The sequence below is a fragment of the Thermobia domestica genome, chromosome 9 (assembly GCF_964235325.1).
Source record: "Thermobia domestica chromosome 9, izTheDome1.hap1.1, whole genome shotgun sequence".
In the NCBI taxonomy this organism is placed as follows: domain Eukaryota; kingdom Metazoa; phylum Arthropoda; class Insecta; order Zygentoma; family Lepismatidae; genus Thermobia; species Thermobia domestica.
In genome coordinates this window covers 157,947,262-157,960,307 of record NC_137462.1, presented here as the reverse complement: position 1 = coordinate 157,960,307, position 13,046 = coordinate 157,947,262, and the positions used below count along the sequence as shown (strand labels likewise).

At 37.5% G+C, this 13,046-nt stretch overlaps 1 long non-coding RNA gene across 1 annotated transcript; it reads right to left on the bottom strand.

Moving 5' to 3' along the window:
• Window positions 1-391: 391 nt before the first annotated feature.
• Window positions 392-3,972, bottom strand: LOC145694184 (uncharacterized). Its single transcript, XR_014132955.1, has 2 exons — window positions 2,958-3,972; window positions 392-1,049 (listed from the first exon to the last, which is right to left on the bottom strand). It is a non-coding gene; the product is annotated as an uncharacterized LOC145694184 (long non-coding RNA).
• Window positions 3,973-13,046: the final 9,074 nt, after the last annotated feature.

Genomic DNA, 13,046 nt, shown 5'->3' with positions numbered 1-13,046 from the left:
AAGAAGAATCCACTCATTTCGTCACTGGAATTTATTCATGTGCATTTACTAGTACCTTCTTCTTAATGAAATTACGGTACAACACGTGCTTCCATAAATTTTATAGCTATCCATTATTACGCTAGTATGCGCACACATACACACAAGCACAACCACCCACATCCAACACACACTCACATACACAAGAAAAATGGGTTTTGTTGACAGTGCAAAATTTAGGACTAAACTTTTATAACTCCAATTTAAGACACCTTTATTTTGGAGGTGAAAAATCGAAAAAGAAAGTACATTTTAAAATTAATTAATCTCTGAGGGATGAAAGCGAAAACACATAACCATTAATTTGAATTCTACATTTATTAGTTATATGTACAATGTGCACGTTTTGTCGTATAAACTTATATTCATACTATTTGTAATGCAACAAGAAACACTGATTGTCTATATTATTTGTAATACAAACAAGAAATATGTAGACAATGCAAATCTGTTGGTTATAATCTAAAACTTACAGAGATCTTTTAATAATATAAAATAAAAAGAATAAAATTTTCCTATAAATTTCGTATGAAGGAAAACACCTTTCATAGTTATTGAAAGTACAGAAATGCAGCATCATATCAAAAAAGCCTCACGTGCTTAAGTAGGTTAAAAATGGGGACTGCGGTAAGTATCCCACTTCTTTATCTATTATACCAGTAGCAGTTTCTTCCATCTTTTAGTTTTCGAAAGAGATGCCTTTACATTGATTTCCAAACAAAGCGAGGAGGAACACGTCAACATGTTTCAAGCATGCCGAATCCTTTTCATCCTCAAACAACAAGGCAGATGGAAGTGAATATCTTTCTACTAACGTTTTGAAGATTTGTGGCATTTGTTCATTTGAAGATCTTTATTTTTACTCACGAATGATAAGTGTCTTTAAGGCTAGATTGCACAACGTGAACTTTGCTCTTTTTTCCGCGGGAGTTAAATTTCATCGCCAGCTCTTTGGAAACCAAGCATCAGAGAAAGGTCCCTTTTCCTCCCAACGATGACAGATAGGAACACTGAAACAGAAAAAAAATCATGAACAATCATAGTGCAATTTTTCAGGTGGGGAGAAAATTTAAAAAAATAATTACAATACGTCATGTGTAACTACAATCAATACGCAATAAAACGATTAGTTACTGCACTCGCTTGCATGAAGTCCCACTTTTAACGGCCTTCCATACAGCGAAATTAAACTACCATTAATTTTAGTTATTCTGTAATAGCTTAACTTTTGATTTTATTGCAGCTGTTAACTCTGATTGTTCAGGAGGATCAAACAAGTTGGGGATATAAGACTTTGTATATACAGATACATGACAAATAATTCTGAAACACTCATAGAAGGCTACATTACGTATGTACTCACAATATCAAATGCCACTCCAAGACCAATTTTAGGATGTGAGCTAAGTGACGATCAAGTATATTGATACGATATTACAACTGATGAAAAAAAAAACTTTGAGTTTTACGTCCTACAGTTATCGGTTAGGCTAAAGGAGACGGTGATGATGAAGACTGAATGAAATGGTGAAATGAAGAAAGTGGGAGAACCTCGAGTAAACCCACGAACACTGTTTGTCCACCACAAAGTTCACTTTGCGGGGACTGGGATCATAACTGAGACTCATGCAGTAAGAATAGTTTTTATGGTATGAAACAAAGAACTTTCTAATAATAAAATAATATAGCTACTCATTTATCAAACACAACTAGACAACGATAGAAATTACATGTATTGTATTTCACTACTGCTATGTAACCCCCAAAATGAAGTCAAAATTCCGCATTTACATGTCGTGACAGAACTGCGCTATCGGATGCAGCAATCTGACAAGCTGCACACAGGTGGAACTAACCAGTAAAGGTATCCTTCTACTGTCATAAGAAATTTCATCCTGATTGGATATGATTTAGTAAGTTAAATTTATGATGCAAGACGAAACATATATTAGCATTTCAAAATATGACAAAAAATAAAGTGAAAATTACAAACAAAATGGTGCATAACTTATGTATTCCGAAAAATAAAAAATTGTGAGCAAACGCCCCCTCACTTGTTACTGGAGTATTTTTAAAAAATAAGACTTCTAGAACCAGAATTCTGTCACAAGCAGTAGGGTGAAAATCGTCACATTATTTGTTCTGAGCAGGGTTAGAAGTTGCGGCAGTTATTATTATTATTATTATTATTATTATTATTATTATTATTATTATTATTATTATTATTAATAATAATAATAATAATAATAATAATAATAATAATAATAATAATAATAATAATAAAACTTCTCTTTGGTGAAAATTATATTTTACCCCTCTGTTGAGAAAAATATTTTCGGGAGGAGTACTTTTACCCATTTAAAAAAAAGCGTGAACACTATAACATGTGATGCATTCCATATTAAAGCTTTGCTTATATATAAATACTCAAGTCAAATAAAATAATTGCTGAAGGAATAAAAATTAATAAACAAGGAAATCTTTAAAAATCTAAAATAATAAATAAATAAATAAATAAATAGAGTGTATCTGAAGAAGACAAAGGTAGTTGCTGAAACAGTTACGTTTAAATAAAATTGGCGCAGCTGTGGCTCGGTGATAGAGCGTTCACCTCTGGTGCTTGGGGCCAATGGTTCGATCCCAGCTCCCTTCAAGCGGCTTTTCTTGGAGTTCTAAATTTTTTTCCCACATTCTTCATTCCACCATTTAATTCACTTCTCATCATCACCGACTCCCTTAGCCTCAGTGCCTGATCGTGGAACGTTAAATTGAATATTTCATTTACATAAAAGTATTGCCTTGTTCAACAATTATTTTATTTTAGTTAAGTACTAATAAAATATTACTACTTTCTTTTTTTTCTTCTTACTCGGCATTTTCTTACATGGGTATTATAAAATAACATGTCAAAAACTCACCTGTCGCAACTTTGGTATGTATATCATCCTCCACAGTGATATTTCTAGAGCAGCTCGACGAGCAAAAAGGGGTCAGGGTAACGGCTTCAAGTTCAGTTAAGAAAGATTCCGTGCTAGGTGGTCTGCTGTTGATCAATTCATCCGTTGCAGGAGTATTGGCCACACGCTCTGGGAAGTGGGAGTACATGCAAGGCTTATTTTGGGAAATAACATGTATTTACACCTAGGCTTATTACAACGACTAAATACATTTAACATGAAATGAAGCAGTTTAATTTCATGTAATCAGTAAAGTGGGTTTTTACATTTTGCATCATAAAAAAAAGAGCTTATAGAAAGAAAAATGAGTTGGCAGGAAAATACCAGCCATAAATTTCACATGCTTTCTGTTCTGGATATTTTTAGCGTAAAGGACGGTGTGAAGAAGAGTCCGAAATCGTCCCAACCTCGGTGCAGGAATGGCCACTTCTTAAATGGAAAGATACGTAAAATAAATATTGACAAACTTGTGGACAGATAGATTTTATGGATTATTGTCTGCCCGTTGTTAACAAGAAGCAGGGATCGGAAAATCTTTGAGTTTTACGTCCCAGGCTTATGCCGATTAGGCTAAAGGAGACGGTGATGATGAGTAATGGATGAAATGGTGGAATGAAGAAAGTGGGAGGAAACGGGAGAACCCCGAGAAAACCCACGCACACGGTGTTTGTCCACCAAAAGGTTCACTTGGCGGGGGCTGGGATCGAACCCGGGACCCCAAGCACTAGAGGTGAACGTTCTACCACTGAGCCACCGCGGCCCCATAAGAAGTAGGGATCGGATTTGAGAACGGAGTGAGAGCGTAAAATATCGCATCTTGAACACAAAGAACACAAATGACTACCTGCGTTTTCGAACGCGGACATTTTCTGACCAAAAACACCAAGGCAAGTAATTTCTTGCTATGTATTGCTTCATTTAAATTCTGCAACGTGTAAAAAAAAAAAGTTTTTATCTTACATTTATAATACAAGCTTGAAAAAATCGAGAGCTCCAATTCTGGGGTAGGTTTTATTTTTTTTAAAAAAATAAAAATATCCTGCTCTGGATCCGCCCCTGTTGTGTACACACCTTCCTTTTGGTGGCAGCAGATATGTAAGCCCCGAAGCAATGAGGTATGTTTTTTTTTTTTTTTACTGATGGGGCTGCAGTGTCTCAGTGGTAGAGCGTTCACTTCTAGTGCGTGGGATCCCTGGTTCGATCCCAGCTCATGCCAAGTGGGCTTTGTGGTGGACAAACACCATGTGCCTGAGTTTTCTCGACACTCTCCCGTTTCCGCCCACTTTCTTCATACCACCATTTTTCACATTTCATTATCACCATCATCCTTAGGCTCGGTGCCTTTCCTGGGGCGTGAAACTAAATATTTAATTTCATTTCTTTTTAATGATGAGGAATTGGTGTTCCACCTGAAAGCAGGTTTTTGACCCAAAGAGACTTCCGTTGTTAATGTGCGCATAAACATTAGGAGGATATTCCCTATGTCAAGAGCTCTCTTAAACACATCTGACTGGAACCACCACTAGCCCCCAACCACGGTCCCTTAATAAGACATTTGGTTTCCTTTGAATCGTTTCACGATTAGCAGTGGAAATCATAATAATATAGTCATGTAGAGGATACTTAATTGAGCTGGAATATATTTCTTTGAACTTCAGTGGCAACATTGATAAGTATTCATCATCACATGCTGGCACTGGAGTAAGTACTGTAATCTAAAATGCGAGGGAGCTGTCTACTCAATTAATGAACAAAATATTCGAACAGTCAAAAATCCGTTACATTATTATGATTTCCACACCGAATTCTGTAGCACAGTTACGGTAGCCAAGTGTCTTGTGAGGGTGTGTACGTGCAGCAGGGCGATGATTGCAGTTTGAGAGTGCTCTCAACTGGAGTAATATTCTCCCACTGATTATGCACAAATACAATGGGGGCACTACTTTAGCAAACGGGTCTACCAAATATTCATCGATTTTGTGGATTTTTTCACTAGATTTAAGACAGTAGTGCTACAAAAGGCTAAATAAAAAATAAAAAAAACTGAGTGATCGAAGGGGTTAGAACTTCCATAGGGCTCGTTGTTTCTAACTTTGAAGTCATACACGATTGGCATTGCAACAATTGCCGAGGGTCATTTCCCAAAGAGGTTCACTCGAGCAGTCGGTTCTACCTAACAGAAAATTCATAGGTAACATACGATGTGAAACAATTTTGTGAAGGAATAAAAGTGTGAATGTAAGTGATTAATGTCAGTACACAGCAAATTGAAATGAATTTTGGGCATTATTCGAGCAGACGGTTCTACCAAATTTTGACATATTTCTTACAGTTTCATATCAGGTTAGAACAATGCATTTCTTTTAGCAGAGCATGAACTAACTCAGAAGCTTCATTAGTGCTTGCAGATTGACTTCAGGCCTCAGTACAAATACAGCGTGGACGTAAAGCGTAACAATTTCAGTGAATTAAACACGAACCAATTTATATCAGCTCCCCACTAAAAAGCAGGAATACTATATAACCGAGTCAGGGTAGGAGCACAGCAACAGGGTCTGAGCGGCAGCGACGGGATGCGTCCGTAGGGAGCAGGCGCGTCAGCGACGGGGAATATACGTCTAAAAGAGAATAGTGGAAGACCACACTTACATATGCAATACTTTCACTGATCACTTAAAATTCATTTCAATATGCTGTACACTGACAGTAATTACTTATATTCACACTCTCATTCCTTCATGAAAAATGTTTCTTATAATATTTTACCTATAAATTTTCTATTTGGTAGAACCGGCTGCTCGAGTGAAGCCGCATTTTGAGTGATAGTGAAATCATTGTAAGCGTAAGTGTGCTTTTTCATTATCCTTCTTTACGCGCATAGTCCCCGTCGCTGACGTGCCTGTTCCCTACGAACGCACACCCTCGTTTCCGCTCGGGCCCTCTTGCTGTGTTCCTGCACTGATTCCAATAGAATGCATTTGTGCTTTTTAGTGGGCACCTAGCAAAAGTTGTTTCGTGTTTTATGCACTGTACTTAATATGCCACGCGTCGGGAAGGTTCTAGAACACAAGTCCCTCCATATAGGTTAACAGCTAGATTGGTTCTTTTCTGTACCAAAGTTTAACATTTAATTCACATAGTATTGTTGAGCGAGCGTCAGCGAGTGAAGGCGGGTTAGACGTTGTTTTCTATCTTTGTTACAATTAAGTGGGAAGGGGGACCTGTGTTCTAGAACCTTGCCCCATGCGTCTACCCTATATTTATACTAACACCCGTGAAGTCAATCTGCAAGTAGTAATGGAGCTCCTCATTTAGTGCATATTCTGCTGTAGGAAATACAATGCTCTAACCTAACCTGAAAATGTAAGAAATGTATCAAAATTTAGTAGAACCGTCTGTTCCAGTAATGCCTCCAAAAGCATACACTTACTGTCATCTCGTTGTTTGCTTGTATTTAGCAGTCTTTCGCCTTGGCAAATAGTACCACAATGCGTGCAGCCTTATTATACGGATTCATAGTACAAGTAGTAGTAGTAGGAATGGGTTAGAAGCCCCCGGAGGTTGGTTGGGCCTATGTTTAGCAGAAGGGGTCCAGCTCTTTTCTCTAAAAAATCTTACAATTTTGGTAATTTCTGTTCACATTCGGTTATTTGGCGGTAGGGTTGGTTAGTTTAAGTTAGATTAGGCTAGTTTAGGTTACGTTAGGTTAGTTTAGTTTATGTTATATTAGTGTAGGAGTCCCGCATAATTTTCCAAAAAATGATAGAATTTCGCTAATTTTTACTAATATTACGTTAGTTTAGGTTAGCTTACGTTAGTTTACGATAGGTTAGGTTGAATTTGGTTACGTTATGTTACGTCTAACTACTTGCACCACTCATTTCTCCCGTAAATTTTGCGTTTTTTACGTGCTTCTGGACCCCTTGTACTAAACATACCCCGTTGGTTGGTCCTGTTCTCGACATGAAATAGGCAAATTAAAGACTTGTCCAATTTTTTTCGTACATTTTACAATCTATGGATCTGTATAGTAAAACTGCACCACAGAATGACATACTTCCCTATGCATACTCACTCCCATATACGGTTTATTGAGAATAAAAACACATACATCATCATTTTACTACATTCACTATTAATATTTTACCTAAAATATTTAATTTGATACAGGCGTCTGCAAATGTTAACCTAATGTAGGTATCCTCGTTCTTTCTACGGTATTTTAATACACTGTAATCACAATTACAATACTCAATCTGCTGAATTTTACACAAAATGCACCTAGATAGGAATAGGATAGGAATTATACTTACTTGTCTTAAAGCTGACCTTTATCGCAGGTGCTTTTAACAAAACACATTATTTATATTCACACAAAATAAATCAAAACACGATTCCGCAAATGGCTCACGATTCCCAGCATGCACTGCTCAAACTGCAGTTACAGTACGGGGAACGTCCGCGCTTTTTAGCACCTAAAAAAGACGTCTATTTTTGGTGATGTTCGACACGTGATTCTTTGTACCATTCTGGCACGTGATAAACACGTACAATTTAGGTCATGTTTGACACGTCATTTTTGTTACCATTTTGGTACGTGATAAAGACGTTCCAAATTTTCAAAAGACGTCATTTTGAATTCGAACCCCAAAAAAAGACGTGTTTATAACGTGTCTGTGCTACTTGGGAATTTCCCCCTGTTCTCCCCAAATGACGCCCCTGTCATAGCGTCAGCCTGTAAGTTTCTATAAAGTGATGACTTTATGTAGTTTAAGCATTATTGCTGACGCTGAAGACGTTCACAGATCTGTCTCAAAATTAATTTTAACTAATTATTAAATGTTTCATGATTTAAAATCCTAACATTTCGCGACACACCTTATGGGACTGTGCAACACACCAATGTGTCGCGGCACACTGGCAAGGAACCACTGGATTGAATAAATTGTCGTCTTTTCAGTGCATGAGGATCTCTACCGACCTGTTGGTAGTTGGTACATGTTCATTCGGATAAATGTTATTAATTCTTAATTTCTTTATTTCTGGTTTATTGACCAATAATTTGCTGAATGAACTTCACAATTCACTTATGACCATGATTCTACAAAAAAAAGGGGGGGGGCTTTATTGAAAATTGATTGCATGGGAATGGACGTTAGTAGCACATGATCTAAGCATTAGAGATGCTTATACTTTTCTTTAATATTTGAAGATTTTCTGCAGGACGTAAATCCAAAAACTACTGTTTTGATTACATTCAACTTACCATGTAACTAAATGTAAATGGAACACCTTCAAATTAGAAGCAATATCCTATTAGGTAATCTTCCTCAAAAAGTTGAAATATATCGTAGCTTATCTTCACAAAGCTGAAGGATTTCAATATTTATGACCCTTCCTTGTTCTCCGTTTAGTATGCTGTATATTGGTGTCAAGCACGTGTTCTCCCCGTTCGTAGCTTGACCCACTACAGCTGACATGATTGCGTGTGTGATATTTCTATTTTGGGCACGGGAACAGATGCCTATAAAAGAAATCCAAGTGGCAACCACACTGGTCTGTATAGTTTTGCTGCAGTGCTCAGATTGAATAAAAGACATCTGTTACTGTATCCAGTGATTTGATGTTCCTGAAGCATTCTTTATCTGTTTTAGGATTCTTTATTTATGTATTGACAAATTTTGCAGCTAATTCAAGATTTCAATTCAAGGGGAGAAACAAGTCCACAGCAAAAGTGAAAATGAGATTATAATATTATTCAATTTTCTGATTTAAGCATGACAAGTAAAAAAAATAAGTCAAGCTATTTAATGTTTAAGAAATATCGCCTCCATTTGCATACCTCCATTTCCAAGCGTTACAATTGAAATTTTGGGATCTTTACCCTGCAGGCATTCAAGTTTCACTTTAGTTACTTCTCGTAGAGCATCAGTTTATAGGTTTACAAAGAAATTCGTTTCTTGAAAAGTATGAGCATAGTTACTGGGTTCGATTCCTGGTGGGGACATTCGTTCGAGAAGGTATAACAACATTTTCAGGCCAGCCAGCCTCAGTGAGGTTTTCCTGGGGTTTTCTCATCCACAGCACACAAATGACGAGATGGTACCTAATATACAGGTTGCAGGCTACTTCCTTCCTTCTCTATTCCTTTCTTCCTTCCCCTTCCAGTATAGTATGGGCTTAAGGTTTAAGGCTATTTAAGCCACTAATGCCCAGAAATATGTAAGAGAACTATGCATGATAATTTTGTCAGGCATGTCGTTAAGTTCGGCTCAATAAAATCTATTTATTGGTATATGTCTCATCTTCGGGCCTTTTTTTTTCTTCTTAAACGTTAATAGTGTAGAATTTATCCCCCCAAAATATTTGGGCAGCTACTCGTTATTGTTTATCGAATAATTAATCGTTTATTTGAATAAAATTTTGAAACTTATTCAAATAATTATTTTGTTTGAACATGGACCTATCCTAATTTTAACAAGATTCGAAAGTACTCGTATTTTATATATATATATATATATATATATATATATATATATATATATATATATATATATATATATATATAGACGAGGCATGTTCATTTCCAAGGCGCTGAAGCCATGATGAACGCTTTGACGCGAGATCTAGCAACACTGGCCTGTAGCTTAGCTCCCCCTTTTAACATCACCACTAAACAGAGCCCACTGTGACGCTTAGTAAAGTGGCCACTGGCCAGCCATTCACAATGGAGCTCCCTCTCGCTTCTCCCGCCAGGTACGAGTTGCGTGCAGCGATCTGTCTTTAGAGTGCCAAGAGCACTGCCCCGATTGACATTCATAGTTAGTTATGCAAAATGTATGGGAGTAGTAATCGCGGCACTCTGCCTAACTCTTAATAATCCAATTTGGGTCCCCATGCACCATAGTGAATGAATTAGGGATGCTTTGGCCCGGGATTACGTCACCTATTGAAATTTTGCTTATGCTTATTCAGGGGCCATGCACGACGGTACGAATGAATCAGAGGTACCTTGGCCAGGCTATGACGTCATTGAATTGGGAGTATTGGATCAGAGGTCATGATGATTCTTTAAATTACTAAAAATATGATCTTGATGATTCATTACGTTATGAAATAATACAGGTTTACGAATGCTTTCGTTCCCTTTTATGGCATAAAATTTGGAGATTGTTATATCTTTGATGAGATGGACTAACACGGGTGCAAATGAAATCTTTAGTTTTACGTCCCACGATTATGCCTGTTAGGCTAAAGGCCCATACAGCAGAAGTGAACGTTCTACCACTGAGCCACCGCACCTCTACTGGTATGAATGAATTAGAGGTAGTTGGTTTGAGCTAATATGTTCGTTTGACGTCACTGAACTGTGATTTTTAGCTTGGAGCTTATGATGGCTTGTTTCGTTCCCTTTTATGGGTATAAAATTACCAAAACAAGGTTTGATTTTCTTTCTTGATGACCTATTACATTATGAATTAGTAGACCCCAGTAATAGTATAAATTAGTATTAATATGAAACTCGAAAACTTTGGAGTTCCTTTGTGGCTAACCGGTTAGCATATGCGCCTTTAACGTGAGAGACCAGGGTTCGATTCCCGGAAGGAGCTCATGCGGTTCGGATTGTTATCCCTTTGATGAGATGGACTAACACTGGTGCAAATGAAAAATCTTTAGTTTTACGTCCCACGATTAGGCTAAAGGAGACGGTGACGATGAGAAAGGAATGAAAGTGTGGGAGGAAACTGGAGCATAATGTTATCCACCACAAATTACTTTCGCCGTGTTTGAACCATGGATCACATACAGCAGAGGTGAACGCTCTACCATTGAGCCACCACCTTCCTTACTGGTGCGAATGAAGTAGAGGTATTTGGATTGAGGTAATGTGATTGTTTGACGTCGGGGTGACCCTATTTCACTTTTGGGACCCCCCACATGGACCATAGCGAATGAATTAGAGATGTTTTGGCCCGGGATTGCATTACCTATTGAAAGTTTTGCTTAGGTTAACTCAGGGGCAGGGATCACTCAGGACACATAAGATCACATTGATTTACATCAGGAGTTGGGGGAGGGAGGAGAGTATCGCACCTCGTACTCTTTGATGAGTATAAAAATATTAAAATTTGGACGTTTTTAACTTATCCTATTATCTTTCACGAGACATTTTCGTTGTATAATAGAGTACAATGATTTACTTTTTGGGAGTTATCGTTCCCTTTGGAGCATTATTACGTTATATGGAGCCATATTTAAAATTATTCCATTAAATTTGATAAGCACTTTGTGATCCATTTTGTTCCGCTTCAGGGGTGAACATGGATACCTTGCAATCGTCCCGAGTTCGATTCTTGGAAATGTTGAAGTTAATTTAATGTTTCCGCGAAAACGATGGTGATAGACCGAAACAGGGAAAACATGAACTTCCTTGACTGAGGATTGAAGCAGGGACATCACACATTAGAGACAAACGCTAAGCGACCGTACACGTGTGTTGATTACTATGCAATGGTCCCGAGTTTGATTCTTGGTGCTAGTGTTAGAAAAATTTAACGTCCCACTTGAAACGATGATGAGAAATGAGAAAACATCATAAACTTACTTGCTTGCGGATTGAAGCAGAGACCTCACACATCAGAAAAAAAAAAACGCTGAGCCACCATGTCAACTTCAGTGCGAGCAGTTTTGCGTATGAAAATGAACATGAACAGATTATGTTACATTACACATTTCTGCTCGTTGTTAAGCATAGAAGTTTGTTATTGTGAAATTGCAGCATGTGCTTTTACGAAGAGTACTACATCAGCATTTTTCTCAGCTGACGGACTTTTAAAGCTCAACTTTACATTTATGTCAAAGACAGTTTCATAACATATCGATGAGTGTTACATTTTTTCAATCAAGTTTAAGGAAAATGAATCACATTTTAGATGTGGTAATTTGAAATGTCGTATTAAACTAACGAGTCAGCGGTATGATGTCATGATCAAAATTGCGATACTAGATGTCGTAACGATTGATGTGTAAGGAGAAAAAACGTGAATAATGTCACAACCAATCAGATTGTTTCTTACATCACGTTTCGGCTCATGATACATGATGAAAGCTGTGTTTTTATTGGTTCTCCGTGATGTCATTCATTCATTTTCTCGTTTCTGATTGGCTGATAGTGATGTCACTTTATAGTTGAACCCGTTTCAGACCTAAATAAAATTCTTAATTTCATTTTCAAATCCTACTTCCACGAAGATCTTGAATGAACGTAGGTGTACCTCTAGTGACATCGTGACTTTACTCCGTTCCTTGAATTTGAGGTAAGTATCAACCGCGTTTTCTTAATATCAATGGAGTGCTTTTGCATGAGGATAACATTGTTATCACTGGTTTTTATTTTAGCATGAAATATTTAGCAAATGGAAGAATAACCCTCACTTACTTGACCGGGAATCCCACACATTAGAAGTAAGCACAAGAAATTTGTTGATTTTGGTTTAGCGTCCCTTCAGTAGTGAAGCTAGGAATACAACTTAATGTTGAATTTGAGCGCATACTGGGTATTGAACCCGGGGCCACATCCCACACATTAGAAGTAAGCACGAGAAATTTGTTGATTTTGGTTTTACCGTCCCTTCAGTAGTGGGGCTAGGAATACAGCTTAATGTTGAATCTGAGTGCATACTGGGTGTTGAACCCGGGCCAGAGGTGCGTAACGCTAACCACTTAGCTCAGTTTCTGAAAGTTACCATTAACGTAAACAAAGAAACTACGCACGAATTTGTTCCCATACAACGTGAGACGTGGACCTACAGTTTAATGTGGGATCTGATCTCCCGCCGAGAAACGAATTCGAGTCTTTCTTGCCTTAGCTCGAGAAAAGCAAGCGCATGAGATTTTGTTTTCGTTTCATGTTCGTTATACGTTTAAAGTTCAGTGTCAGAGGAAAAAATGCTTACTACAATGATTTTCTCAGCTGAGTTGAAAAACAATTTCATTCATTCTTTTTATCGCTACAGAAAGTTAGGTCAGTTACATATTGGTCCCAGGTTT